Source organism: Salvelinus alpinus, chromosome 24, assembly GCF_045679555.1.
Source record: "Salvelinus alpinus chromosome 24, SLU_Salpinus.1, whole genome shotgun sequence".
Lineage (NCBI taxonomy): Eukaryota > Metazoa > Chordata > Actinopteri > Salmoniformes > Salmonidae > Salvelinus > Salvelinus alpinus.
In genome coordinates this window covers 867,252-875,094 of record NC_092109.1, presented here as the reverse complement: position 1 = coordinate 875,094, position 7,843 = coordinate 867,252, and positions in this window count along the sequence as shown.

Genomic DNA, 7,843 nt, shown 5'->3' with positions numbered 1-7,843 from the left:
CTTATTGAAAACAATGACTTCCGGCTTGCCATCTACCTCCTACCATCTAAACACAGCATTGTGTAAGGACATTCAAAGTTATTCAGATCAACAGTTTTTAATGAAACCAGCAACGCAAATAATTATTCTCAGTGATTGACAGTATATAGGTATTATTGCATGCTGAATAAGTAATCACATTGAAATGAGATTTAATGATCATGATCAGTTTTATATATCATTCATGACAGTTCTGTAAATTGGCTTGGTAGCGGTACTGACATTGTTGGTTGGTTAGCAAGCAATTGATGTTACACATCATTCACATTTGGGAAAAATGGTCCCGCCGCTTGGTAGCTAGCTGCCGTTAGTTCAAATAAAGCAAATGATGTACTAATATGAAAGGGAAATTGTAGGCTAAACCATATAGTATGAACACCCCATATCTTAATTTAATGAATGAGGTCCCATGCAGAGGGTTCTCTGTTGAACGTGGATGTGCTTTGGACAGTCCTTGCACTTTGCCAAACCGTCACATATAGCACCGCCCGTAATGCTAAATGGCGTGAAAAGAGTTGGCTTGTTTGACATTGCAGCCGACACTGCAGGCGACTGCCGACAGACTGATCTACAAATCACCTTGGATCATAAAAAACGACTCATAATTATTTGTAGATCAGTAAGTCACAATTTGCCCATGATACATCACGTTTTTTGAAGCTCTCGAACACAGTCAGTGTGTCCCTTCACACTGCGGCTGTACTTGTGCATCAAACCACGTGCAGTGTTGCAGACATGTTGAAATTGTAGTACCTGGATGTAACTGCCCCCGCCCACATGGTGGAGGTGTTTGAGTTCTATGCACATAATTTGTAATATCAAAATCATTTGCATATTCAGCACAGCCTACACACCCATCACATCACAAAATCCGGTGACAGCCAGCTCTGCTTCTTCGTAGACATTTAGCCCCCTGTTAAACTGTAATAGTGACAGAATGAATTAACTAGAAAGGAAATGCGTTGATTTACGGTACCAGTCAAAAGTTTGGATACACCTACTCATTCAAGGGTTTTTCTTAAAAAAAAAAATATTACTGTTTTCTACATTGTAGAATAATAGTGAAAACATCAAAACTATGAAATAACACATGGAATCATGTAGTAACCCAAAAAATATTTTATGTTTGAGATTCTTTAAAGTAGCCACCCTTTGCCTTGATGACAGCTTTGCACACGCTTGGCATTCTCTCAACCAGCTTTTAAATGTTTTATTATGAGTTTTCAGGGCGTGCTGCAGCACCTTCAGCACCCCTACTTCCCACGTCTATGGCCATGAGTACAGTAGTTTGCAGAAGAAACATCACTAAGACTCAATCAAGGTAGCTCTGGTGATTGTTTGCACTGTCTGCATGGCCGATTAATTAGGGCCTATTTCAAGTTTTCATAATCGGTAATCGTCATTTTTAGATGCCGATTATGGCCGATTACATTGCATTCCACGAGGAAACTGCGTGGCAGGCTGACCACCTGTTACGCGAGTGCAGCAAGGAGCCAAGGTAAGTTGCTAGCTAGCATTAAACTTATCTTATAAAAAAACAATCAATCTTCACATAATCACTAGTTAACTACACATGGTTGATGATATTACTAGGTTAACTAGCTTGTCCTGTGTTGCATATAATCAATGCAGTGCCTGTTAATTTATCATCGAACCACAGCCTACTTCGCCAAACGGGTGATGATTTAACAAAAGCCCATTTACGATAAAAGCAAAATTGTTGCACGAATGTACCTAACCATAAACATCAATGCCTTTCTTAAAATTAATACACAGAAGTATATTTTTTCAAACCTGCATATTTAGTTAAAATAAATTCATTTTAGCAAGCAATATTAACTAGGGAAATTGTGTCACTTCTCTTGCATTCATTGCACGCGGAGTCGGTATATGCAAGAGTTTGGGCCGTCTGGCTCGTTGCGAACTAATTTGCCAGAATTTTACATAATTATGACATAACATTGAAGGTTGTGCAATGTAACAGCAATATTTAGACTTAGGGTTGCCACCCGCTCAATAAAATACAGAACGGTTACGTATTTCACTGAAAGAATAAACGTTTTGTTTTCGAAATTATAGTTTCAGAATTAATCATATTAATCATATTAATCATATAGATCATATTAATGACCAAAGGCTTGTATTTCTGTGTGTTATTATATTATAATTAAGTCTATGATTTGATATTTGCCAGCAGCTCTTAACAAAGCTTGAATCACAGCGCTGTTTATGACTTCAAGTCTATCAACTCCTGGCAATACTAAAGTGCCTATTAGAACATCCAATAGTCAAAGGTATATGAAATACAAATGGAATATAGAGAAATAGTTTACGCGTCATAATTCCTATAATAACTACAGCCTAAAACTTCTTAACTGGGAATATTGAAGAACTGGGAATATTGAACCACCAGCTTTCATACGTTCTGAGCAAGGAACTTAAACGTTAGCTTTTTTACATGGCACATATTGCACTTTTACTTTCTTCTCCAACACTGTGTTTTTGCATTATTTAAACCAAATTGAGCATGTTTCATTATTTATTTAAGACTAAATAGATGTTATTTATGTATTAAGTTAAAATAAGTATTCATTGCTCATTCAGTATTTTTGTAATTGTCATTATTATTATATATATATAAAAGAAATCAGCCGGCTTTTTTTGGTCCTCCAATAATCGTATTGGTATCGGCGTTGAAAAATCATACTCGGTCGACCTCTAGTCTTTATCTTGATCAATACAAGTGTAAAAGTCTGTCCTGCTCCCCTTCCCTCCACCTAGCTCCACCTCACAGTCCCCTTAGTTTCTCTTATTGAGTCTAGGTAGTTTGGCTGCTCAGTTTAAAACTAGTTGTCACTCACCCATCATAGCCCTGCCATTCCCAACCAATCAGAGCTTGGAAATGCACATCTGGACATTGCACCCACCCACTCAGGTCAGTGTTATTGTTGTACAAAGAGAGAAGACGCACGGTTTCTGATTACTTTTTGATTGTGGACAGTAACACTAACAGTGATACTTCTATGTCATACTTGAGTAAAAGTATAGATACCTTAATAGAAAATTATTTAGAATTATGGATCTGGACCCACTCGGGTCCAGGATCGGGGCTCGGGTATTCGGATGCAGGTGGATATGTGAAGACCTCTACTCCACGGTAGGGTCAGTTCCCTGCCCCCACGGCAGGGTTAGAGTCTTCATCCTCCCTGGCAGGGTCAGAATCACAGAGTTCCCTTCCTTCCCGGCAGGGTTGGAGTTCCCTTTCTTCCCGGTTCTCGGACTCCTGCAATAGTGCTAGGCCCCCAGTCCTCTGTCGTTCTAGGTCCACAGTTCCCTGTACTAGTAGCCCCTAAGTTTGTTGCTCTGCCAGGCCTTAGGTATTTGTTCTTAACTGACTTGCCTAGTTAAATAAAGGTGAAATAAAAATACATTAAAAAAAGGCAAAAAACAACATTTGAGAGTGCGCTGACCCTGGTGCTAGAGGGGGTACGCAAGCTGGAGGTTGAATGTTTGAAGGGGTACGGGACATTAAAACGTTTGGGAACCACTGCTCTATATCAATGGAATGCACATAATAATCCAATGAGTAAAATAAAATATAACATGTTCTATTCTAAATTTCCTTCATGCCCCAAATGTGCGTAGGCAGGGCATGGAAAACACAGATTCAACCCCAAAGAAGAGGAAAAAGAAGAGGCCCAATGAGAAGGGGACCCAGGTTGAACTACGCATGCGGGAGGATATCCATGATCTTGAGCTTGCCCATTGGAGATTGGCTAGAGCGACATGGAGAACTGAGCGAGGAAACATGAGGGAGATTAAGGCACTGGATGGAGAAATATTTCGGCCGCATGAGCTGTTGGAGGAGGTAACATCAGTTTTCTTAAATCAGACTTTCATAACAGTAGATGGTTGCTTTGCCCATGGAAATAATATGTAAATTGTCAAATAAAAGAAAGAAAAGCTGCACACTGGTAATATTCTTAGGAAGGTCAGCATTCTTGGAAAAGAGTTGAAAAAGAATGGAAGAATTTATGAATTGGAATAAATATTTTTCACCTTTATTCCAAGAGTGTGGACCTTGCTATTTTTCTAATAGGCTGAGATACAGTAATATAAATGTGTTTTCTCTATGAGATGTACTACCCATACACATAGAATTGTTTTAAGATAGTAATAACATGAACCATTCCGCTATTAAGTAATAGAAATGTGTCTGTCATCATACAGAGTGGGGTAGATAAAGGACTGATCAAGCAGTGCTCCACCTCCTCCATTCTTTGGCCCATCTCCCCGACACTGCCAGCTCTCCATAGGTACAACCTCCTCAGGTACCTTGTCAACAGTCAATCAGAGCCTGACCAGCATGCCGCCACCACCCAGAAGGACCCGGCTAAGAAACACTGTATGTCATCCCCTATGGGCACACAGAGCTGCAAGATGGAAGGACATTAACATCTAAACTGCCCTCCATGCTGCCCGGACCAACACCAACCCCGGACCCCAGACCCGTCCTTCAGCCTCATCGCAGCATAGTCCCTTCACCACGTCCCACGTCACTCTCCACCCCCAGCCCTTCACCCTGGTTGAGCAGGCCACAAGGAGTGCCATCACTGACCTCCGGGTCTAGGGCTTCCTTGTGTGCCTGCTTGCTCCTCAGGTTGCCTTTCCTCCCCTTTATAGTTCCAGCACCAATTCCATACCCAGCACCAACCCAGTTCCCGGTATCCAGCACCAGAACAGGCACGGAGGAGAGACTAAACATTGGACCTTCACCCGGAGTGAGCAGGCCACAGGGGAGTGGCACCACCAACCTCCGGGTCTAGAGCTTCCTTGTGTGCCTTCTTGCTCCTTGGGTTGTCCTTCCTCCCCTCTGCAGATCCAACACCAGTCCCAGCACTAACCCCAGCACCCGACCACCACTCGAGGTGCGGCGGTGGGACCAAAGATCGAACCTTCACCCAGAGTGAGCAGGCCACAGGAAGGTGCCAGCCCTAACCTTACGGTCTTGGACTCCCTTGTGTGCCTGCTTGCTCCTTGGGTTGTCATTCCTCCCCTCTACAGTCCCAGATCCAACCCAGCACCTGCACCAACACCAGTTCTCGTCCCAGTACTAGTCCTGGCCCCAGTACCAGCACGGTTTCCAGCTCCGGCCACAGCACAAGCATGATTGGAGATTACTGTATGTGTATAAATGCAATTATCCAATGTCTTTATCCAAAATGCTTCTGAACAGCTTCTACCCCCAAGCCATAAGACTCCCGAATAGCTAATCAAATGGCTACCAGGACTATTTGCAATGTCCCCCCCACCCCCATTTTTACGCTGCTGCTACTCTCTGTTTATTATCCACGCATAGTCACTTTACCTCTACATATTACCTCAATTACCTCGACTAATAACCGGTGTCCCCGCACATTGACTCTGTACCGGTACACCCTGTATATAGCCTCACTACTGTTCTTTTATTTTTGCTCCTTAATCATTTATTTTATTCATTAATTTTTTTACTTCAGTTTATTTTAGTAAATACTTTAACACTTTTTTTCTTAACTGCATTGTTGGTTAATGGCTTGTAAGTAAGCATTTCACTGTATGTGACAATTTCATTTCAGCACATGTGACAAATACAATTTCATTTGATTTGATTCAACTAAAAAACTACATTTATGTTTGTTTTACAGCACCGTATGATCACATTCTGTATGGATTGAAGGCATTGCTTTTAATGAGCGACTGGAGGACACCATGGAGGAAGAGGGAGAGTGTCCATGATAGGCAGTTTGCCATGGCTCTAAATGGGCTTTTGGATTTTTATTTTTCCTATATCAAATAACTTCACAATAAAAATGAATTCCAAGCATCAGCCTTTTCTGTTTGATTGTGATCAGTGCAGTAGTAGTTGTAGGATTGGTGTAAACTCATTGTCTCTTCACTGCCGCATACCACACCTGCTGTTCTATTCTGACCTTGGCAACCTCAACCTGTCTCTCTCGCACCGAGCACTTCTGATCCCCAGCAACTTGGGCAACCCCACAATTGACACAATACTACACATTCCTTTGTCCCATGCCCTCCTGCACACTTCTCATATCTTGGAATCTCCCTCCTACACACTGCTGCAACATAACCATAAGCTTGGCATCTGAACACCTTAGTGGGTTTGGCACAAAAGCTCTCACTGAATAACTGACATATCCTAACATGACTTTATCAGGTAAAAACTGCTTCAAAACTCAAAAGGACAATGTCTTCTCAGTTTTACCACGCTCGCCACCGGGTCTGCGTTGCACCAAACGGTGTTCGTCAGACACAGAGAATTTTCCATTTCAGTCCACCTCAACACTTAATGCCACCCCAGTTATCACTCAAAGACGCCCTGCTCTGGAGAGCAAAGCAAGTCATAGGTATTGTCCCCAGTCACGTGACATGAAGCGCCTGCTCTCTCGGGATGGAAGAAACAACGAAAATCATCACAAGACCACTTCAAGCTACCTTCACCAATTTAACAGTACCCAACTTATTTTCTACCCAGCCTGAGACTACATATGGATCAGCCAAAAGGCAGGGATCCACTGCGGGTGCAGTGTCCAGATATGCATTTCCAAGCGCTCTGATTGGTTGGGAATGGCAGGGCAACAAAGGGGACTGTGAGGGGAAGTTAGGTCGAGAGGGGGGTGTAGGACAGTCTATTTTACAGACACCCCAATATTTCCTAATGGAAATATTAACTTCCACAAAAAGGCCTCTAACCTAAATGGCACAGTCTCTAATGCGGGTCTATAAAGGGGACCTAGTAAGGCAGGAGGCTCTAAACCTGGCGGAACCGGCAACTGCCAACGAACGAAGGCAGAGGGCTGCAATCCAAGCAGTGCAGGAGACTGCAAACCTGCAAACGGACCAGCTAACTTAGGGCCTAGCATGGCAGGGGACACTAAGCCTGGCAGGCTAGGATGCTGCGTACCCAATAAGGCGGGGATCTGCGGTCCCAAGTTCTCATTTACAACTGCGACCTGGCCAAGATAAAGCAAAGCAGTGCGACACAAACAACAACACAGAGTTACACATGGAATAAACAAACATACAGTCAGTAACACAATAGAGAAAAAATTGTCTATATACAGTTTGTGCAAATGAAGTAAGGGAGGTAAGGCAATAAATAGGCCATTGTGGCAAAATAATTACTATTTAGCAATTCAACACTGGAGTGATAGATGTGCAGAAGATGAATGTGCAAGTAGAGATACTGGGGTGCAAAGGAGCAAAAAAATAAATAACAGTATGAGGATGAGGTAGTTGGATGGGCTATTTACAGATGGGCTATGTGTAACGGTCGTCTAAGTCGTTCTCCTCCTCAGACGAGGAGGAGCATGGATCGGACCAACACGCAGCGAGGTATGTAGACATAATGATTTATTATCACAAGACGAAACACTATGAACACTAGAACAAACTATAAAACAATAAACTAAGTCAACAGACCTGAACAAACGAACTTACATAATAACACGAAGAACGCACGAACAGGAACAGACTACAAACACGAATGAAAACGAAACAGTCCCGTGTGGTGCGACATACACAGACACGGAAGACAATCACCCACAAACAAACAGTGAGAACAGCCTACCTTAAATATGGTTCTCAATCAGAGGAAACGTCAAACACCTGCCTCTAATTGAGAACCACATCAGGCAACACATTAAACCCAACATAGAAACACAACACATAGAATGCCCACCCCAACTCACGCCCTGACCAACTAAACACATACAAAACAACAGAAAACAGGTCAGGAACGTGA